The sequence below is a fragment of the Ctenocephalides felis genome, unplaced genomic scaffold, assembly GCF_003426905.1.
Source record: "Ctenocephalides felis isolate EL2017-DRISC unplaced genomic scaffold, ASM342690v1 CF-g0.4_SCAFFOLD_03570, whole genome shotgun sequence".
Taxonomy (NCBI): domain Eukaryota; kingdom Metazoa; phylum Arthropoda; class Insecta; order Siphonaptera; family Pulicidae; genus Ctenocephalides; species Ctenocephalides felis.
The window spans coordinates 11,509,741-11,534,879 of NW_020539724.1; the positions used below are offsets into that span (position 1 = coordinate 11,509,741).

The 25,139-nt window shown below is 30.7% G+C and overlaps 1 protein-coding gene across 2 annotated transcripts in view; it reads left to right on the forward strand.

Moving 5' to 3' along the window:
• LOC113383358 (transcription factor AP-2-epsilon) overlaps window positions 1-25,139 on the forward strand; it is a 540,995-nt gene that overhangs the window by 16,540 nt on the left and 499,316 nt on the right. Inside the window, exon 1 of one of the 2 annotated variants that reach the window (XM_026621629.1) lies at window positions 24,339-24,508. The exons of the other annotated variant lie outside the window; for it this stretch is intronic. The gene's annotated coding sequence lies outside the window, so the exon portion shown is untranslated. Of the gene's footprint in view, window positions 1-24,338; window positions 24,509-25,139 lie in introns of those variants that run through there. 2 annotated transcript variants of the gene reach the window in all.

Sequence of the window (25,139 nt, forward strand, 5' to 3'; positions counted from 1 at the left end):
CTAAAACAAACAAATAGTAATTTAGTAACAACCTTTTTATAATATATGTCATAAATCTCCTTCCTTCGTGGGCAAATTCTTTCAAATTACATAAAATTAATCGCAAGAATATCTCAAAGATAATGTCACCATATAATTACATAGAATCACATGACGTAAGATAAATAAATTGTGATTATCAATCACATTAAATGTCAACATCTTCGGTGTGGGCATAGTTAATATAACATAATATTCTTTAAATAAAAAATTGGTTATTAGCATAATGATATGCGTAGACTTAGTAAACAATATGTAGAAGTTAATTGGTAATAAATCAGACGTGTAGGTTTTGCCATGGTAATAGATAGATAGATACTCGAGCTTTCGAGTATAGAGATTTAAAGATAGCACCAAATCCAAGTGCAGAAGCCATATAAAAAATTGTACAATGCAATCTTTTATATCGCTTTATTTTCGCCCATTTATTTCTGTAATGTCGGTTTTGAACAAAATGGCGTAGTATCATCGTGCAAACCGGTCGTATGCGTTTTATGAAATGTCCCGAGGGTGTTGAACACATACAAAGAAAAAAATCAAAATAAAGCACTGTAGGGTATTGCACCCCTAAATTGCGACGCACCTATACACGTACATTATGCGTTAAGGGTTGAAATGTGCAGACTAGAATTTGCCGGCAGAACTACCCCTCGAACGGCTTGTGTGAAATTCGCCGTGCTGCGTGCTCGCGATGCCGTGTGATGCGTGCAGATTGGTCTGAGCCGGATGACCAAGGACGAATTTGGAAATAGAATTATGCCAAAGCATGGAAATAGGCTGTTATGTAGATATAAACATAGTTATATTCTTTGGTATCAGCTTATCTTCTCATATTCTCATCATACCTTCACCATTTTCTAACTTTCCGAAGGAGAAGTTTGTTTTCGTCAAAAAAGTCGATTTACCTTTGCCTGTGAACTTTGATGTCAAATTTCTACTTGAGGTTATAGATCTAAAATATAGCCTCAAGTGAAAATCGCCTCTCGTGCGTATAGTTGCACACATATAATGAAAATGCCAGCAAATACTTCGAGTATAGTTAATTAGCCTAATGGACAACTACTGGGTTGCCATCCATTCAAAAATCTATATAAAATAAAGTCAAAACAATTACTGAATGTCCTAAGTGTGACATATTGTAATTAAAATTATTAAAGAAAAAAAAAACTTTGCCTGGGCTGCGTTTTCTCCAAAACTTGCTCCTGTGATTGATATGGTCTTGCATTTATTAGCTTTGACATTCCCAATCGTAATCAATAAAGCTCATGGTCACATTTTCACATGGACAACTATAATTTTTTTAATGTAAAAACTCGCTTTGTATAGTTCTAATGCCGTGGTCAGTCAACTGGGGTAAATTACCAAAAATGGGGAAATAATGTAGTTTTTGGAGGTAAAAAGTATGTATTTTTGATCGATATTTACTGTATTTATTACGTTGTTATCCGTATGGGAGTAGTCTCTCATTTCCGTGAGGGTAATATCTACTTAGAAAAAAAGTATTTTTGGGTAATGAATGAAAAATATCCCAGACCGTTGTTCAAATGCATTGGATTCTACTATAACCTTTGGAATAAAATGGAATGGATTTGGAATCTTTGTGTATAAAATTCTGTAAAATTTAACGAAATTGCAAATAGTCAAACCCAATCGTATTGTAATAAGTCTATTAACCATATTAAAATTACATTCGTTGATCATTTTAACTTTTACCAGTACTACATTTCCACCTCGAGGCAGACGGGATGATGTGCGTTTCGATTCTATTTGCTCATAAATTTCATTAACCGGTGAATATCAAGCTGATATTGAACTGTGGTGTATTGCATTGGTTTTAATACTTTGCATATGTATTGAAATAATCGTAAAATTCAACAACACGAGAGAATGAAAACGAATCAAAGGCACCCGCAATATAATTAATGTGCAATAAATTAAATGTCTTAAGGTAATAGACAGCTGGCCGGTAATGATAAATTAACTTGATGAATTAACAATTCTTGGTCATCGGTGAATTTTTTGATAATTCAGAATTGAATGTATCACTTATTTCAAATGTTTCCGAAATACAAAAAAAAATTGTCTAGGAACTGAAAATTCCTCGTGATTGCAGTAATTCTTGTCCCAAGTCTAGTTAAATCTTACCATTTATTTTTTATGGTTCAGGACGAAACATGCATCTTCTTATACCTTGATTTAAATTTATTTCAAGTATCATCTGACAGAATGTGTGTGACAAGCGTTTTAAATTGATTGCATAGCGTTAATGCATTTTACGATCTTGCTAATGAAATTCTTAATCATGCGAGTACTTTTACTGGTACTTAACTTATGTAGTTATTATCGGTGCCATTGTCGACGATGTCCTGCTGTGAAATTCTTTAATTAGGGTTTTGTTCTTCGAGCTTGATTTATTTTATAAAAAAAAACACTGTATTGTAGACTTTATGTGGTAAACGGATGCTTTTCTGAATAAACATAAAATTTGAGAATATGGCAAGAATAGGATCCTAAAACGATTGTATACTCGTATTCAGTATGATCAATTATTCCTAACTAAACTTTTAGATTTCATTCTACAATCTATAATCTCGTTCAAGAATATTCCAATTCTCACTTTACCAGGGATGTTTTTCTGAATCAACATAAAATCCACATAGCTAATTGCGCGAAGTACTTAACATTCTTGATTTGAACGAGTTCGAGGCGTTCTATTTGCTCAAACAACACTTGTTCATTAACGAACTTCCGAAACATGGAAGAGTTTTCGTTTTCTGCATTGAGAAATAACTGTACGGAAACGTTTAATTCGAGGCACACAAATAAAGTTCATTAAGTTAAACTCCTTGATCAATTAAGCTTTACCACCTAGCCTCGCGTCTGCCGCGAGGTAATAGACGGAGATCCGAAGGAAAAACGATGAAATAGGTAAAAAAAATATGAAAACTGCATTTTGCACTTGCTCATAGTAATTTTATTTTAAGTTTCTACTTCCAATTTAAGTTTTGAGTTAAGAAAAAAACGTACCAAGTAGATAAGAGACCATGAAAGCATATCCCCTTGCTATACAAAAATTTAAGAATCCAAGAATTGAATCTGTAGTTGAGAGTTGTGCTCCAATATATTTATAATAGAATTGGCGTAGATTGTAATCTTCTCTATACATAAAAATAAGTCGGGTTTTCCTTTCTGACGAAATAACTTCAGAACGCACGAACCGATTTCGACAATTTTGCATTCGTTGGAAAGGTCTCGGGCTCCATGAGGTTTATAACAAAGAAAATTGAAGAAGAACTTTAAGAGAAAAGCGGAAAACACTTTTTCTTTTTTCACATATAGCGTCATCTCTAATACTTAGCATGTACTCCAAACCAATTTTTTATGTAGATGGTGCCGGTAGATACATTGTTTGAGAGCTACTCATTTCCTTTTCAAATATAAAACAAAACAAAAATTCTTCATCTTTCTCGTGAAACCATCTGGTGGCGAAACGGGGTTAGCTGGTTTTGCTAGTAATTGATAATACATACATATATAAAATTCAATTTGCTGTTAAAAATTCATTCTGCAATTCATTCTACTTTTTTTCCAAATCTGATCCTCTCTTTGCTTTAATCTCTAATCTTGCTTTTCTTCTCAACGATTAAAATCAATTTCATTTCAAATGATTTTATTTTAAATTCTTCTTGTTACTTCTATTTCTATGCAATTTCAAATCAACAATTCAAATTTTGATTAATTTTAACTCAAAATCTCAAATTCTAAGTCATTGCCGAGGATCGTTTGCTGGCGGGTGAGTATGACACTCCATTTATTAAAAATCTCGTTTTTGTAATTTTATATTAAAATAACTTTTTATTTAAATTTTTATTACCACTAGCTCTGTGAATATGGAATAAAACTGCGTTAAAAGAGAGCAGAAGTTCATATAATTTGATCTCATTACTGTTTGTTGCCCCGTGAATAAAACCGAGAATGTTGTGCGCCTGCGGTTTAGCAGAATTTTGCGTGTACTGACGAATATTAATGGATAATAAATTTGTTTAAGAGGTATATAAATAATACAATCTTAAATGAATAATGTGAATCTTTAGTCAACGTGTTATTCCAGGTAATAATAAATGGTAAAAATAAATTTGAAATTAAAATAAATAGCTTGATTATAGGCTCGCTTTGTCAGGAAATCTTAGATTTTAATATTCATAGTTTATTTTTTTGTTTACTTTTTTTTTAACTTTTACATACTATTTCCTAACAAATATTAAACTACATTAACCCAAATATTTATAGAAATTTGAAGGCAAGGAAATTTTTAGGGGTTATACGTCTTTATCTATGGTTATGCATTTCTTCAAAAATATTACCAATAGCAGGATTTTTGTAACCCCAAATTTTATGGTAAACGAGTAAACCTATCAAAAGCTTAAAAAATCCCAACGCATTTGAAAATTCTCCAGCATTTACTAAATCAAATAAATCACGTTGCCAAATCGTTCTACTCATACACAATTGCATTCTGGCCAAGAACATCATCGTCAAAGATCGAGCTGTATATACTTATATATATATATATATATATATATATATATATATTCAGTAGAGTCGTGTTCAACCCATCGGGAATAGGTTTCCCTAAGCTTCGCCCTTCTCGGGGTCTCTCCCAATATACATCGTGAACATCTATATACTGTGATAGCGCCCGTATTTAGACATCTCGGTTCGCCCGAAGCCCCGGGCTAAGCCCTTATTCCATATTACTAACTTGTACCGCCCTCGGCTACGAACTACCCCTGTATATTAATGGATATACCCGTATATATATATATATATATATATATATATATATATATATATATAACTAAGAAACTAGAAATTTAAATTCCATTTGTTCAAAAGTTGTACAACATTATATTATTATTATTATTTTATTATTTACAGTAGTAATCTTTTTTGAACCTATTTTTGTATTAGAGGGCCATCCAAGGGTTGACCTTTCTCTTAGTGATAAAATTATTAAATAGTGATTTGATACATTGCACTAATGCCCCTAAAGGCTATTGTAAATTGCCAACATTTTTGGTATTATGTATGAGTACCTATAACATATAATAGTGCTATATGACAATATAACAAGTTGTTAGAATAATTCATACCCAAGTACTCTATTAGAATAGTAATTACTAGAGATGAGTAACTCACTCCGGAGTTATCACTCCGATACAACTCCTCCCTCGGAGTGAATCCGAGTGGAGTTGTTTCACAGGATTTGTCATATCTGACTTCTCTAAACTGGTACTAAATATGTTAACATGTGCAGATATTTGCTTAAGATTTCTTACTAATACAAAGATTTTGGTCGAAAGAAGTGGTCTTTTTCTCTTCTCACAGCCAGTTTTAGAACTTTCCAGGTATATAATGCCTCACAATAATGCTATTTTGTATTCTATATTCTGTTTACGATAATGTTTGTCCGTAAATGAACTGCTTCAATGGTATACAACCAGCCAAAAATAATTAGTATTACATTATAACTTTTACAAAATTATGATTTTATAATTGTGTAGAAGTAATAGTATGTTAATCAAACTACCTGATGTATAATTAATTCTCGAAAAGGAAATAATAAAAGAATGTGCGGTATTATTATTTTGTGAAAAATGTTATACACAAAGATTTGTTCTTATTTCATATATAAGGTTCACTGCATTATTTTCATATAAAAATAAACGCATTCAAAGAATTCTATATTTTCCCTTAAAAAAATTACAAAATTGATTTTGATTCCCAAGTTTTTTGTCAATTTGAGATTTGTATGCTTATTGAATGTATAAAATAATAATTATTATATTAAAAGAACAAAAATGTTTGAACTATTTGTAAACTATTTTTAAAGTATATAATATAAAATAAATCCTTAGATATGTTAACAACACATTTGTCTCTAGTATATACAATTTTCTTTCTAAATTCAACTTTTTTATTTACATTTGGTCGCCATTTGAAGGCAACTAAGCAAATATCAAATGAATATGTGATACTAGATTTTTTCTTGTTATGGTTAACATAATCTTTTAACTGCTAATTTTCACAATTTATATCAAAATCATGTATTCAGTACTTTTTTCATTACATTATCAAACATTCCTTTCCTTAAAACTTTTTACTTACCAAGTCACAGATTTTATTTTTATATTTATATTTGGGTAATACAACTTTATTTAATTACCAAAAGTGCTTGTGTCCATCGGAGTGCATTTATATGCAAATAGAAATTAAATTGTTTCATTTTTTTGTTATTTGACAAAAAAACGGTAAAGAAAAGTTTGCACTTTATAATTAAATTGAAGAAGTTTTTCTTTCCTCCCAGTTTTTCTTTCTTTGCCGTCGGGTTATTACTGTTTTCCATTGGGGCAATTTTCTGCATGAATTGCATTATAATATTCTTCAAAAAAATTATATATAATATATACATGGATATATATATATATATATATACATATATATATATATATATATATATATATATGGTTTTTATAATTATTTTTTCTCTAAAAGTTTTACTATAGTATAAGACGAATATAACTAAAAAAAAAAATTATTTTTAAATAGAATTTTGTAATATTGTATGAAGAACTAATTCTGAATTAATCTTGATCCAACATTATATCAATTTTGTCAAGTATCCAAATTTGGTAAGGAAAAGCTTTTTTCCAGGGTGTCGCGTGTTATACCAAAAAATAAATAATTCTCGAAAGTGTCATAGAATAATTACAGAATCTGCAAAACGAAGAATCTTCAACCAGTATATATTCGCATTCAGAAGTGTATATTATTATTATAACTGTTGGTCTTTGTGGCAAATAAATAAAAATCCGATGCTATTGCTTCAGGGGACCATCGCGTTTTGATCTGAACTCGGTGATACCGATAGCAATTGCTATTTAGAAGAGATATCACAAAGTTATTGTTGGGATGTATTACAGATTTCATACAGATATTGCACTAACTTTAACGGTAAAACTATACGAACGAGTATTGTTCAATGATTTTCGAACAATTTCATTGTTAAAATCATTCATTGCTGTGAAACGCACAAGGAAATGCAACGACTTCATGCAAACATAATTTATAATAATAATAAACTTCATTATAATAATAAAAAATTTAAAGCTTAGTATTTTTTATAAATATAAAATATTCTCATATTCTATTTTGCATAAAAAATTTGGTTGCTAAAATGTAAGTGATGGTACAAAATATCAAGCAAATTATAAGAGGAGCATAAAAATACGAGCAATTAGGCATCAGAATTATTCTATTGATGGGCTGCATTTTCTAATTTCTACTCCTAATCAATATCTATTAAAAATTCTTAATCTTACTCTTCTGAATCATTTCTTGGACAATTCCAAAGCTGGCATCAGGGTTTTAAATGAAATGAAAAAAACGAATAAAGGTGCTAAAACTGAAAACTACGAGCGTCGGAATAATGCGAAACATAAGAGAAAATAGCGGATCTAAATCGATGCGAGTATATTTCGGAAGATTCGTCAGGCTCTATAAAAGAAACACTCGTGTATCAAACACGAAAGGCGCAGGATTGTCAATTGTAGAGGAAAAGAAGAATGGACAATGTAATTTTTTTTATATTTCTATATAAAATACAATCTGGCCCTAGCAAATCTATAATTTGCCAACTAGTTGTAGACTAAGCAGCTAATTTTAGGCTAATACTATTTACAATACTATGCTATTTTGTGTTATTGCGAGAAAACAAGCATTATAAGAATTGTTGTTTACCACTGCTATAATTTAATAAATAGGTTGAACATTACTAAATTCATAAGTCTCTTAAGTTCTTTCGTCAGTAATTTAAACCTGGAGAATTTGCTCTAGTTATCTCCCTAAATCGTCCTGAAATCTACTTATACATAGGCATTTTAAAACTTCAGTATGCTAATTTAAGGATTTTGTTGGTCAGTCCATCGTGTCCAAACCATCTTGCAAAATGTAGTCTTCTGCCAACCATTAGGTAATAAAACTATTCTAATATAAGAATAGATCACCACTGGATTGCCCTCTGATAGCATTTTGTGAAAATAATCATAGAGAAACAAGAACCAGCATCTTGTAGAATGCCAAATTTGATTGTTATTCAAAAAAATCTACTGATGATTTTTATAAATATTGCTGATAAACCATACTTGTTTAATTCATAATTCCTAATTCGCGCTGCGTCTGATTGAGATATGCAAAGTGTGAAATCGGTTGAGTTTTTTTTATTATTTTTCTTAATTACAACTGTCCAGTTAAGGACATTCAATAAATTTGTGAAGTTTACAATTGTCGGCAGTAAAGGAACATTGTATACTAAAGGGGCATGTTGGAAAAACAACTCAATAGTTGTTTATAGTGGAGCTCCTAAGGCAATTTTCAAAAAATTGTTTTGAAATTTTTGTATTATTTCTATATTAGTCTTATGAGCACTACCCCGCAATTGTTTACCATAGTACCAAATTGGTTTGAATAAAGATTTATATAAAAGTAGTTTATTGTAGTATATGTAGTATTTTTTGCAAATGTCTATTTCTGTTATCTTTGGCAACCTTTGCAAAAGGACTTTGCTACCGACGATGATGACACATAGCATTTTATATAGCTCGTGTATATTGGGTGGACGCGCTTTTAAAAGTCACTCGGTTCGGAAGCAATCCCGGCAGATTCGTCTCGCCCGCACAGTCGCTTTGATTGCCGCGCGTTCCTTCGGCTTTGCCATCAGATTGAAGATGACCTGTAGTAGGAGGGCTGGAAATGATAAAAAAAATCAGAAAATACTATGCTCAATATAATGTATATTATGTACGTAAACTTGCGAAGGAAGTTGATAGAACTGAGAACGAGTTTTACCAGTGGAAAATTTGACGAAACACCATCTAACTTCGGGCTGGTTGGGGTCACCAATCATAGCTCGATCTAACTTTCACACGTTGAAGAACTAGTCTTAGATTTATTTATTTTACCGTATGTTTAGAGAAAGAGTCACAAGTGCTTTCTTATTAAAGCAAAGAGCATTTTGTGCATTATCAAAAATAATTTTTTATCAATTTCTTCTAATCCTAAATTGTTGTCAAGCTCTTCTACCACAAGAAGACATTTAAAATTATCCGTACGTCCATCCGTCCGGTTAATAGAGGTAGCGAATCACCCGGGACAGAATTGCTGTAAACAGGAGCAAAAGAATCTGGACATAAAATGAAGAAAAAAAGCAGAAACAACGAACCTAAAAATAAGTCACCTCGACAAAGGCTTTATGGACACCAGACAAATCTGGTGAAAACAATTCCAAACGTGATAGAAGGGTAAAAAATTTGAATATGCAACGTTTACTTCTTGATTGCTTAATTATGAGAACGTGGAAATTTAGAGATTCTAATATTAAAATGAAGGATTAACAGAAAATAAATATTAATATAAATAATAATAAATAAATAATAAATGATTAAGTAAAATATTACAATAATAAATTGGAACAGAAAATGAATATATTGAAAACAAGTCTGTTATAGGGAAACCTCAGGGTTACTCTTCTGGGATTTTAAAGAATCTTTGCATGGTGATAAAGTTGATAGTCAAACCAAACAATTTAAAATATTATAGGCCTCCGAAAAGTGGTCTCGGTAGATCTCTGTTTAGTAGCTTGTTCATAGAAGACGTCGTAGAAACACAAACCGATTTACTTTTTACCATTTTCTCCAGTTGCAAAACTCTGTTGACACATCTGGTATCCATTTTTTTGGTTCTTTTTCATATGTGACGGCTTCATTAGTATTATTGCTGTTAGTTCGCACCTCATTAGCTTCGTGATTATACGGACCTCGTGTCTTCATTTGTTATCGAAAGACAAGCCATGTCTCGTAGTGACGAATGCTCGCGTTTGCGCAAATGATTTATTATATGTGGATTTAATAAAAAGTAAAAAATTGCAAACAAATGGTAATAAAATAGGAGTTGATGATGTGTTCTTTGTTATTCTATTCAAGGTTGATACAATTTTTTAAGTTGAAGTAAGTCATCAAAGATTCCGAAAGAAATTCGATGTAGTTACAAAAAACTAAATAGAAAAGCTCAAAGCCTTAAAAATATTATCGTTACAGAATTCAAACTCTATTTGTTTTTGAGATAATAATGATGGTCTTTTATACCCCCGGACCTTTAAGACCCGCTCTACCCTATATATATGGTTGTAAATTATTCATCATTGTTATTTTCCATCATGTTTATTCGAAAAGTGTGCAGTCGAAAACGAAAACTTAGTTAGAAAATAAACCTTTGTTTACATTCGGCTTGTTGCTTATACTTGACTATTTGATACAACATGTGAAATAGGGTGCATATGAAAACGGGCTTTTGAAATTTTCGAGAGGCTCCTTTTAATAATAACACATAGTGAGGGTGCTAGCTATAACAACGTGGGTAACAATATAGATACATATAATAACAATACTACTATTGATACATGTTAATATAAATAAAGTGAAGGAGAAGCTCATGACAAATGACAAATTTTAGAAAAAATAGTAAGAATTTCTGTAATTAAGAGTTGACTGGAAATTTTACTAAAGATAGTTTGATAGTTGTTTCTTTGATACATGTTATGTATTGTTATGTACTACATCTAGCTTAGGCAGTATAATTACTGAAAATCAAATTGGAACTTTGTGCCTCGCCCTACCCTAAACTAATTTACTATTATTTATTTCTTTAAGTTGATTTTGAGTCACATTAACTATAGTACAGTATGATGTTCGATTCTACAACTCTGTCCATTATATTTTAATGCAAATTTGTCATTTACAAAGCATTTTATTCTTGCGAATATTTGGTCAATCTCCATATTCTCGTCACACACGCGTTGACTTTAATGATCAGTTCGCGTGTCAGAGTTCTTCCAAGACTTCTCGCAACTACAAATATTCTTCAAGAGCTTTAAGAAAGATGGTCCTACCTATAAATCGCTCAAAGCGGTGAAATTACCGAGTCGTTACCGCCGGGTTGAGGCGGTCACGTTTGTTGAATTTTTGGCAATTCGTGTTGTTCGCCTTTCGTAATTTTTTGTTCTGTTTTCTCGCTGATGTCTTCGAATCGAGGAATGCTCTGCAAAAAACGAAGCTGAGTGAAGACTAAAAGTTAACAAAACGCTAATTAATTGTGGCCGATCATTCATTTTGAATGTTTAATTATATGTTAGTAAATGTAGATATCAAAAAGTAGATCGAAGTGATAAAAACGTTAATTTTGTGTTATAGAATCTGACGGTGTAATAATTATATTAGCCACTTTTATTTGATTTTTTTGCACTGCAATAAATAACTAGTGGGGTGTATGGCATCGTGCCTTAAGGAAAATTGTTGGAACTTCTCGTACCGTAACGAAATATTCGAGGAATATTGAATGTTTTCAAATAGATTATTATAAATACTGTAACATTGTCTAATATTTATAAGAATTATATAAACTAAAGTATATTAGAACTTCGGTCAAAATTAAATATAAAATTTGAATTATTTTCGATAAACAAACAAAAATTTTCGGAAAAAAAAATTGAAAAAAAAAATTTTTGGAACAAATTTTTTTTTCCAAAATCAATTATTTTGTTAAAACAAGCAGAAAGTCTCTTGAATCATTCAAATCGGACGCATAGTTCTCTCAAAAACTGCCGTTTCTTGCACATTTAACCTTGTATCTTCAAAATGACTGGGCCTGCTTTTGCCAAACACTATTAAACACTTCTCCCAATCATTACCAATTGAATGTTTTTTAGATCATTCAAATCGGATGCTCCGTTCTCTCAAAAACCCGCTTTCTATTTTTGCACTCTTTGTTCTTTATCTCCGCAACTGCTAGACCTGCCTTTTTAAAAACTAATCAGCACATCTCCCTATCGATAGGAATCGAATGTTTTTTGAACCATTCAAATCGGTTGATCCTTGCGCCCGAAAACGTGGACGAAAAATTGTATCCATACATACATACACACACACAAACATACACATCCATTTTTTCTGAGGTATGCCAAAATGTTCAGAAACCTTCAAAACGTCGAGAAATGTGAAAATTTTCAATTTCGATTTTTGGACGATTACAATCACTTACCCTACGGGAAGTTAAAAACATAATTTATTTGAGTATGGACGTAAACTGTAATCAGTAGCTACCAACAAAATACGGGACGTTCCTATGGATTCTGTTTAAAATTTATGCCGAAGTAATAATAATTCAACTGCTTATTGTAGACTTATAATGTTTTAGTGTTATTTTAGACCACGAAATCCATCGTTACGCAAAGTTTCTTCATAATCGTCAAATAAATTTACAAAGAAACTTCTCAGCCGATATTCACCAACAACTAATCATCGAACAATCTTTATAATCTTTCTCTCTAATCTAATCTATTAAACAGTTTTTAAATTTAGGATTATATAAAATGTGGAGGATTAGCAAAGAAATTTACTCTTCTTTGCTAATTACAAAAAAACAGCTTGGCACAAAATTATCATCCAATAAAACCTTGCTCCTCCAATTAAAATCTAAAAAGTCCACCTACCAATATTCTGTAACAAAGTTTATAATCGCGGTTTGCATATGTTCAGGGGCTATTATTCTGAATCGCATGTGTTGTCATGAAGTCGTGACTAATTTAAATTCCCCGAAAGCCGGAGAGCGCGCAAATTACACACAAGCGAGGTTGGCGAGCCAAGTCAAGCCGCGCGCACTGGCGGGGGCGTACGACGCGCGTGTGCTGCAACACGCACCCAGAACCACGCACTTGCGGACGGTCTGACGTGGTCGCACGCATCGAAGATTTTTTGCCTAATTGTAATAAAGGAATACGATGATAATTTCAGTTTGCGCACCCTTCAGTTCTTGTCTGAACCCTTTATATACTACGGAGTAATTGTCAATTTAAAGACATTATTTTAGATCATTTTTGAGCGTTTTCACACTGGTGAAAATTTAAACGCTTTTTACTTTTGAACAAATTGACATAGAGCTTTGCTGCATATGAGAAAAATATAATTATTCGAATAGATCATTTCCATTTGTCCTTTGGAATCTTGCAATTGAATATGCATTTACTACACGGTATAATTTATTGCTATCTAATACGTTATTTTTGTACTCCAAAGGCGTTCAAAGTAAATTTTAACGAAAAATTAAACTAAATTGTCAGTAAATTTCTAATATTCTACAGATAATATTATAATATATACAAATACAAATAAAATGAAATAAAATTACAACTAAGTGTTAGTGGCATTTTGTCTTGAAGTTAGTTGTATGAACTTCGCGATATGTGTAAACTACATATGTAGTTTATTAACTATATATGTAATATTTTGGTAGCATCTTCGACTTCCTACAGAATATACTCCTACTGCTTAATTTTCAGCACCTCAAATTTTAAAAAAATCACGCCTAAAACATCTGGACGCTTGTAACTTTTGAACGAGGTGACCTAGGATTATGAAGTCTTTGACTTGAATTAAGACAATCTAAATATCTAGATGGCCACGTAAGATTTTCATCGTAAATATTACGGTTTGTGAGATATTCGCTTGAAAATTTAAAATTTTAACGCTTGAGTTAAAATGATCGAATGGTTGATTGATTGATTAGATCGTGATATAATGGATAACTCTGGCGAAATTTTTTTTCACTTTGGAACGAATTGATATAGGACTTAATTAAGTTTTTAGGGACATTTTTGCAATTTATATGGATTTTAAAGCATACTCAGTTGCTGTAGGAACTTACGATATTAGAGAATATATATAAATTATATATTTAAAATATCAATATATGGTATGAATATATCAATCATATATTTTAATGCAAATTTGTTCAATATTTTAATTATATTAAACAACTCGTTTAGAAGTACATTAATCACGGAAATAAATGTATAGACAATTGTGGGATTACAAAAAACGTGATAATTTTCTATATTCTAGAGCGATTTTAAGTATATCGAGTTGTTGTAGGGTATTGTGATATTAGACAGTATTTTAGGTTATTAAGTTTTGTACCTACTAGTATATTTATATTGTACAAGCGGTTTAAAAGCTACAAGAAATATATTAAGGGGCACACCTAGTGCGACAACCTTAAAAAAGGTCATTTATGGAAATTAAAAAAACAACAAAACTAGTGAATCCATCTATTTGAAATTTTAAGGGTATGTTTATACATGTTTTGAGAATACACAGTAAAATTTTTGGAATAAAATATTAAATATTTTTTAAATGAGGTCCTCCACTGCTGCAGTGATTGCAGCCTTCTCCGTTGATAAAACATAATAAAAAAATCTCGTTAAACTAGATAATATTGCCTGTATAATGACCTACGATCAAAATAAAAAATCAAAAATTGACAATATGGCGGCGTTTTAAAAAAGATAGTGAAATTTTACCCAAAATTTTGGTCGTTTTTGGACTGTCAAAATTCCATTTTTGACCAGATCAAAAAATCGATAGGTCATTTAAAACATCACGCAGAACTATATATAGAACATGTAAAAAATCGATAGCGATCATTTGTTTTTGAGCAAAAAAATTCGGAAAATGCTGTTTTGAGAAAAACGCGTTTAAAGATAAAATTATCGTTATACTATATACTATATATATACTCTTTTAAATGGCTGTAACTCAAAAACTATCTAAGATTTCGATTTAAAGTTTTAGTATGTTATTTTTAAAGGTATAACTTATCGAAATATGGAAAAATTCAAAATTAGATTTTTTGAAAATTTTACGTGTGTCCCTTAAATAATGCATGAAAAATTGTCAATCCTGGAATCACGTTGATGCCCGTGTTTTTTCTGTTTTCTGGAGCAATTCTAATTACGGTTCCTGATATATTGGACTAAATTCAAAATATTAGACTCAATATATTTATTCGAAATATTGCATCATGTATTATTGTACATTACATCTAGTGTTTTACAATTTAGAGTATAGTACTAGAACTAGAATCAGGAATATTTTTACTAAATCAGAACCAACCGATCGATTATAAACAGCTAGTCTCGATACACATAGACATTCAGCAATATAACTTTTTTCAAAGTTTATTAAATATATTGGATATTATTTTTAAATCCATATACTTTTGTGGTATAGAAAATAATTATAAAGAGGGTGCCCACTTCATACAATGTTGCTCACTCCACAATTCTTTTGACGCGTAATAAAAATACAAGTGTCGATAACAATTTGAAGAAAAACGTGACTTCGTCGTATATAATCTGAATTCATTATTGCCGCCGCATCGTTTGGATAGCAATTTTGCATTGGACAGAAGAACAAAGATTTCCATACGGTAAAAAAATGCGTGATTCAGCTTCACTTCGTCACGATCTACACCACGCACTTTCGGGGGAGAGACTAAGGAACGAATAACGATTTCACAGTGTTGCATTGGTAAAAGACTTATTATTTGAAAATATTAGAAATACTGAAATTTAGTGGAAATTCAGTAAGAGTAATATTTGTTAAGTTATGCAGGTCTGATATTCACTGACTATGAGTTAATATTTTCAATAGTCATTGTGGTGCTTCCAGAGAAAATTAATAGGATTTTTTTAAAAATATAACAGTTTTTTTCAAAGCATTATTTTAAACAGAGTCATGTAGCTTCATTGATCAATTTACTAATAAAATTTTAATTTCCAATTCAATCAATCAAGTTTGCTACAGTTTGGCCTCGGATGGAGCAAACCCTATTTCTGCAGTACCGATTTGCTGCGCAACCAGCATGTTCCTCCTCGATTCCGGTACTGGATTGAATTATTCAAATCATTCCTACATATTCAAATAAGTATTGAGACAAATGAAAATCAATGCACGCAAAAGTATTTATCCGTAGCATTTGCAGCAGGTGCTTTGCAATCGTTTGTCTCCTCGGGTTCACAAATTGTATATATACAAAAACCTTCGTGCAAGATGCTATAACAATACGATAAAATTACTCAGCATGTGCCTCGAACTTTTTATCCAAATCAATACGTACATCTTGAACACAATGAAAAAATGCAGTTATATGACAGTGGAGTGTGCAATAACTTCGAATCAACTGATAATAATTGATACTTTGACTCAGTTTTTTATTGGATCGAATAAGCTTAGGTTTTCAGGGTATAATTAAACGACATTTGTGCGTTTGGGTGTTAAATTTGACATTTTTATTATGAATATCAATATTTTTATTGAAAATATTTACATACTAATTCCAATGAATGGCAAGGTGCACGTAGATTTGTCTCAAGGCAAAAAATATTGATGATATGGATATGGATATGTCGATATGGATTAAAAACTTCTGGTATTTTTAAAATTATGACAATAAATCTTTGTTTTAGTTGGTACTTTCATTGGTAGTTTCGATTGGTAATTGAGAAGAAAATGCTTCACTGAACTTTACCAAAAATGATACAACCTCTCTTTGATATCTTCCAAAGAACTCATAAATGAGATTATGGTTTGAAAGCGGAATTAGCTCTTCATCATAATACTATGATAAATATGCAGAAAATAAATAAGATGTAAACCAATTAAAAATTTCAACCACCAATTACGTTTCATAATAACACATGACCATTATTTCAAAATACCAGCTGCCGGAATAAATGAACGTTTCCAACTCTACAATCACAAAATCAATCTTCGGAAATTACAGACAAATTATCAAGCAAATCGTGAACATTTCTCGTATTGATTTATTGCAATGCTCAATGCAAATGTCGATTCCAACATATAAAATTACATTTAGTATCACTATAAAACATTATTAAGTAATTATTTATTTGTGTAACTATCATAGCTTTCAGTATTCACATATAATTTTTTAGAAAACCGATCGTGACTCATTAGAATTATAGTTCAGAACGTTTAACTCTCTAATAAATTATAGAAACTACCGCGTCACTAACAAAACAACGTCTTGCAATTATAAAACAAAATGTTTGCTGGATTTACCTGCGGCGTAATTATATCAAATACATAATAAATAAATTTATTATAATTACATAACCTTAAAACTCGAAACTCTTATTACTGGCATCTTTGTATTCGTTGCTTATGCAAATTACAATTCTCGCAAAAAGTTTCTTCTCTCGTGGTACTTCACAAAGTAACATCATAAAACATGTACATTAAGGTAGCTTTAAAGGGATCGGGGATAAATAATACCAATTTGCATACCTCGTAAATAAGGGTCTTGAATTATGGCTTTAAAATATTTTTCGTTACGAAAGTAATTAGAATAATTTCCTGTATTTTGTAAAGGACACAGAATAAAAGTTAAATTTTATACCAGGGCCTATATTTTTTTAACCATGAAACTTATTACATAGATAGTTATAACAATTTGCTATTATAAAATTATAAATTTCTGGAGTCTACAGTTTTGTTACAATCTGTAGAGCCAAAATTATTTGCCAAGTTCTTGAACCATTTCATAAGAAAAAATTAAAGTAAAATGGTAACCAACTTTGATAAATATATGATATTGACTAAGAGTCTAAATCACCAGAAATTGAAGTCTATTTACCAACTTGTATGACAATGGAGCTATTCAAATATGTTGCAGTTCTAATAAAATTTTATCAAATCAGTACAGATTTGCCTAAAATATGTTACAAATCCATCATTCCATAGGACATGAATAATGAATAGAATTTTTAAAAATGTGCAGATTCAGAAAAGTTTTATAAAATTGTGGAATGATCCAATCATCCAAATACCATTTCAGTAGACACCTAAAAATTATTCTCCATAGTGTAATAAATCATTATTGGTTAACATATTACGAAAATAAAGTATTAAAAACGACCTCTCTTGGATACCTAATCTAAACAGGATATAATCATTCCCGAAAGTCCAATAATGATTAAAATGAAAGAATTTGATTGGCTACTGCGTAAAAATTCTAAAAGTTTCTCTGTTGAAAATAACTTGCTGCTATATAAATCAATCATTAAACCAATCTGGACCTACGGAATTGAGCTCTGGGGATGTGCTTACAAATCAAATATAGCTATAATGCAGAGAACTCAGTCAAAAATTTTACGTACAATACTTAGTTATCCGTCGTACGTGACAAATGAAACCATTCACAGCGACTTCAACATGAAAAGTTAAGGAAAAATACAAACGTAAACTGGAATCACATTCAAACTCATCAATAGGCGACATTACCCAAACATTTGGCGTAAGAAGATTGAAACGTCAATGGCCTTTAGATTTAGTCTTAGATTAGCTTCAATATAACATTATCTTTTCAATTGTTAAACTAAGAAGATCTCACTGGAGTTCTTCTCAGACATCGCTCTCAAATATTGTCAATTTAGGTTATAGGAATCTTGTATTTCTGATTGCTGAATAAAACAGAGGTAAAAAAAATTATAGATATTTTTAAGTACTGCCAAAATAATAGGTGCAGTTATTAAAGGAAAAAATATTAATGTATATATTTCCAGACCCAAGAAAATTTTATAAAATTATAGAGCACAGCCTGCGGATTATCTGTGATCCATAATCTGTCAGAATATCAATTTACCAGACGGCTAAGGTTTCTAAGTACTAGATACGAGTGTAATTACAAAACTATTTGAAGTGTTTTATTAAATTGCGGCCGGTGATCTTATTTTGTGTTGTCAAGCGTTGATAAACGGAAACTGGGAACGATTGTGACGTTTTCAATTAACGCACAGATCTCGTTTTACTCGCACGTGGCGTTGTTTGTTCGCAAGGGACAGACGAGGACGAGGACGAGGTCTACAAAGTGGACAACTTTATTGGATACACTCTCGATATATTGGAATTGATTTATTTATATTTATACTAGATTTATATATTGGACTGGATTTGCCTGGGAAACCAGAAAATACGGTATTTGGGAAACAGGAGTTTTTGTCCATCATAGAAAAAAATGCAATTTTGGATAATTGCCTGGGTAAAAAATTGTATTAAAAATCACATTGTTTTTTTCCATGTATGACATATTGAAAACTTATGACTATGAATATGCTCTTGGAACAGTTTTATGTGGCATGCTTTGCAGTGGGTAAACCTTCTATATAAATTGTGATAGCTGCCTCTTTCGCTTACACACCGCATGCTTCGACCTTCACAATCAGTTAGTTATTTTTTATACTAAAAATTTTCTTGAAATTTTTTTATGGCTAAACAACGTTTGCTGGGTCAACTAGTCATAATATAAAGCTTTCAAAGCTTTCACCTAATTTATAAGTTCATTTATAGGAATAAAAAATATTCTCGTCTAAAGAAACACAGTTATACTACCCCTGTTTATACTATAAAACAATTTTATTTATTATTACGCACTTTCCACAATTTCTGGTGGAATTATCTGGTTGACATATGTCGGGCTGACATGAAACCATTTCAAATTCTATTTATTTTAATATGAAAATCTTTTTGCTTTCGTATACACGACATTGTGCACGTGACAGTTTGAAAAATTAAAATACTTTTCTATGTAAATAAAATAAATGGCTTATGTTTGTTAAATAAATTGCTGATATATGTCAACATTTTCTGATGTATGAAATTGGATCGGATTTTTGTGTAATTTTGTTTAGCAAATGTAATAAACTCGTTGTGGATTAAATCATATTGTGTTTGAATGTTTCGGAATAACAGATTTAATTAATCTCGACGTTTTCTTTGACTTCGTGACTCGGAGTTGTTCTAAATTCACGAAATGACTTTATACTTTTGTTTCATTTCTTAATTAGTGTTCAAGTTTATTCAGACGCTCGTGGCTAATGATCAAAAGTTGAAAATACAGGAATGGAAATTATTTTGTACATGGTACAGATTTTTTTTATAAAACAAATACATACTTCACTAGGTGTAAGTGGCATATGAGGTGCTACTGTAATTTAAAATCGATAATGTTCACCTCTCCCTTCTCAAAATATGCAGTACGAATGCATTATTTTCGAACATAAAATTTAAATACGCTTAATTGATGTATTAATAAATGTTTTCGTTTTAAAAATCCATAAAATTGATTTACACCGACGTCCTCAGCTACATTTAATGATTTCGAAAACAAACTGTAAAGATCTCGAAGAAATCGTATGCAAAATAATCTGAAGAGTAATTATCGCGTTGAAATGAATTCATTTAAATGAGTTGGTATTCGATGAACACATTTCAAATGAAGCAAAAGAAATTTTATCGCACAATAAAAATATTAATTACATGCAGACTTATTACGGGACTTGTTTAAGGTCTCGTCAATTCGAACCGTTTAAAACACGATGGATCGTAAAGGATATAAATCATGTTAACAAAGGGTCCTTTGGACTATAAAATCGAACTGAAATTAGAATATTTTAGGCATCGATTCCAATAGGTCAAATGTGTTAATTTGTGAGAAAATAAACAAACAAGATAGTGCAAGGCAATTTAAAAAAAAATCAAATATAATTAAATGATGAGAAATTGACTGCAGAATGTATCTGGATTTTTTAAAATTAAATTGTATTAGCCAAAAATTTAAAAGTAATTATATTATGTCTTTTTTTTATAATTTTATTTGAACAGCGATCAGAACTCATGGGTTCTATGAGCTGTTGTGATTAAGATCTTGCAAACTACGTTTGTTTTATTACAGATGGCAACCCAAACAGTTGTCACATCTCTGTATGATAAATTTTTATTACAATTTCTGTAATAGGGCAAGTATGGTGCAACAATGCCAGGTGAGGGCTATTTTTACTTCGAAACATATTGCTATTTATATTTCCAAGTGAAAATCGTTGTCACTGTTGCCTGACCTCTGAAACAAGACCCGTCGCTCTTAACCGTTTACCTACGGGCGAGCCCAATTATATTATGTGGGAAAGTTAGGAGCTTATTGTAACAAGACTATAATAACATGCATTTTCCAATAGAACCTTGAACGATAATTAAATATTTATATGTCTCAATTGGACCTGTGTAAACCATCCAGCATGATATTGGCACAGCTACTCCCGACGAAGTAAACAGAATTGTGCAGGTGCGTCATGTTTGAAATAGGGCTTTAGCATCTCTTCTGTTTAATTATTGAAAATTTATAATATAAAATTTAGATGCATCTTTAAATATGCGCTGAATTATTCTTCTCCAATATATATAGTGAGCTAATTATTCTTCTCCAATCGAAATGCCAAAGATTTGTTATACGAGCCCTTCGCAATTGGAATATAATTCACGAAAGACGATTTTTATTAATCAAGAATATAAATTCAAAAATCACAACATACAAATGTTCTTATGTTATGTATGAGTTTTTTCAAACCCAATTAAATTTTACTCCCACTACTAATTCTTTAATCTTCTGCCGGTCCGTGTTTTAAATTTTTATTTTCTCATTTATAATGTTTTGTTGTTTTTGATTTCGCTCTTGACGTATTAATATTCGTTATATTAATTTTATTCATGTGATTAATTAAATGGCTTTGCTCTTTTTGTGAATGACTGCATCGTGATACATATATCTATATGATATAGATAAATATAGATGAAGAAAGAAATAGATTTAATGAGTCTACATACGAATATAAATGTATCCAGTAGAAGTTGAGACGATTGAGACGATTAATACGAATTCTAGTATATTTTTTTAATTGCTGGTACTCATTTTAAAATCTAAATTTATCCTTGTTGGAACTCGAAAGGCGATGGCTATGTTCGATATTCAATAAATTATATTTTCGCGCAAGTAAAAATACAATCTTTTTTAATTCTAATTAACACTCCAGTTCAAAGCATATTTATTTACACCGGACTGTTTTACTATAACGACATTTCCTATAGGAATGAAAATGAAAAGAACCGTCCCGAATAATTTATGACCGTGAATAGCTATAAAACAGTTTAATGTGTTATTACAGTTTAATAAGACATCGATGTCGAAGAATGTAAAAACATTATCTTTTTGTAGTCGATTTAATACGTAGTGTCTATTACATTGCGTGCCTACAATTTTATTATTTCGACGGCGTCCTTATTATTTTAATGGCCCGATCTTATTATTTTAAAGGCTTATTCGTGTACTGCAAACGGGGAGTACTAGGAAATGATAGGAAACTAATTTAGAGCCGTTTTGAAGGGACTGATTCGGTTTTGTATTAAATGATTCAAATATCAAATCCAAAGTTTATTTCCGCTTTACAGCATCTTTAGCCACCTACATTATTCGTATTATTTTTCATCATATTCTATACAATTCTTACATATATATTTCTTATACATTCATCATATATATACTATTTCTTTTTATATCCTATTCTTCTTCCTATCCTAATTTGCTTTCTTCAATTCCATTCAATTTTCATTCTTCTTGTTGTTTCTCAATATGTTCTTCTCATCTTCTAAACTAAACTTCTTTTTTCCTTTTTTTTTTACTTCTAATACAATTTTTTTTTGTATTCTACAAATTCACAATTATTAATCTACTTTAATACTTTATATTTTTAATTCTGGTATTGCTGGAGATTCGAACCGAATTCCTGTGTGAGTCGAGAGCACTACTGAGTGAGCTATTCCCGCCACAATCCAAAGTTTGTTTGACCAATTTTTAACAGATAGCAATATATTTTCATTTAAAAATAGTCCGGCCATGCTGTTTCAAGTTTGAAAAATAATATTCAAAATTAGAACAAATGTAGTCGGAAATATTTAGGACAACCATTGGGTTGTCTCCTCAAATGCCATGTAGTTTAAAAGCATTATAACAATAGCTTACAAGACTCTTAATACCCTTCCAATTGCAATTAAACCAAAATAAATATTATTTTTAACTTACGATATTAGCACATGGCAGTACTTTATACAGTATCTTAAGAGGGAATACAAATTCATGTCAATTCAATTTGGTATTTCACAAAATTCTGCAATTTAAATGATCCATTTCGATTATATAATTTTTAAATTTTTTTTCTGAAAAGTCGTTATAACAACTCAAATAATTTTTAACCCTAATGTATGTATGAATAGTAAATTGCATCATTATTCCTGGAACATACCAGCATAGATTTCTTAAGAAATCAACTCGAACGCAATTAATAAAGCAATAATTTTGATAGCAAAATATTGAATATTGACTAATTTAAACTGAGTATATATTTTGAATTGATTACTGATTGTTGATTTTTCTATATATGAAAATCTGTTGTTGTAGTTGCAAGACTAAGATCTTACCACAAAGCTACAATAAGCCACAAAAAATGATCATTTTTTATTTGAAACTTAATGTGTGTTATTTCCTAAATGTGAGTTATGAATAATATTGAAAGTCTTTTTGTTTAAAACTTCGTTCTGAAAAAATCGTCAATTAACATAGTAGATTATTCCGCAAAATATCAATTCGATCACAATTAATAACTTTATTATTTTTTTTTTAATTTTATTTGGCCTCGCTTACTCTGAGCATTTAGCCACCTTCAACATTTATATTTATTTACATTCTAATTTTTATATAATTTTCAATCTACATGTGTATCCTATTCTATATTCTTCTTATTTTCTTCAATTCTTGCTTTTTTCAAATTTCTAATTTTATTCAACTTCTACCTTCATTCCATTTTTTTCTTCATTCTTCTTTTAATTTCAGTTCAGTCCCAATATTTCTCCTTTCTTACTCCCAATACAATTCAGCTATTCGAACTCTGTTATTCCTATTTTTCTTGATTTTTATTCAAATTCTACTTAACAACACATATTTTATTTGATTTCAAATTAACTATAGATATATTTTTTCCTATATTCTAAGTCAATGACAGGATCCGAAGATCCCTGTCGTGTGAATCGAACACGCTACCAAGTGAGCTATGCTTGCCAATAATAACTTTATTAGGCAAAGTGTATTGGTATTTGAATTTTGTTAGTTATTATCAACCTATAAGTTTATCTATGGTGAGTGTTTATTTTAAAAATATTTCATCTATTGAATACAAGCAAAACTCTCTTCGTATCGACTTTCTTGTTTATAAACATTGCTGGCAGAGGACCCCTTTGTCGCCAGGTATGCAAATCATCGGTAATGTCCACACGCTTGACAAAGACATTGTGCAATTATAGATATCACCAATAAATACGCCTTTGTCAAATTTTCGTTGGCCCTACTGATGCATGCACTTGATATCTTCTATGTGTCGGATCTTCGATTGAAGGATTTATGTCAACTATTTTTGCAATGTAATCGTTGCATTCTTTCGGGAGCCATCGTCGCGTCGGCGTGGTACAATTCAATGTCAAAGGTTCGGGAATTAAGTACGATATACTTTTATTCGGTGTTAATTTTATTTGGTAATAATTTCGAAATAGTAGTATCGCGTTATGAATAGTCGAGTGTGTGTTTTTTTAAGAAATGCAGACAAGTCAGATTGTATTAGGTAAGGCTTTAAGAGATATTATTTGCTACTATAACATTCTATTACGATTTTTTTATTCACAGTGGTGATCGATGCGTATCACATTGGTTTTAGCTTATGAGAAGTAAGGTTATGTTAGCAACATGCTCGATTTGTATATTCGAGGTAGTTGAATCGTGGGGCGTATGGTATCGTGCCTTAAGGCAAGTTGCTGGAACTTCCCGTACCAATTTTTTTTTTTAAAAAAAGATTAACATTTTTGAAAAAAAAATACTCTGAAAAAATTAGATTTGTGAGAAACTATTGTGACAAAAATTTACTTTTGTTTGAAGAAAAACGACTTTTTGAAGAAAAATTTATTTTAAAATTTTTTGGAAATTCTGAACCTTTTTCAAAGCAATCGTACTGCTTTAACTGCATAGAGACAAAATATGGAAGCGCGTAAGCGTCTAACGAATAAACATTGGTACGGAACCCATAGGAATGTCGACAGAATGTATACTTATTGTTATAATCTCTATAAAATATCTGATAATTTGATGTACATATGTCTAATGATCATTTTTGACCGCCAAATGGCATTTTTTTAAAAAAAATTCACTAGATCTCCGAAACCGCTAGACCTGCCTCTATGAAAATTTGATCAGTTCTT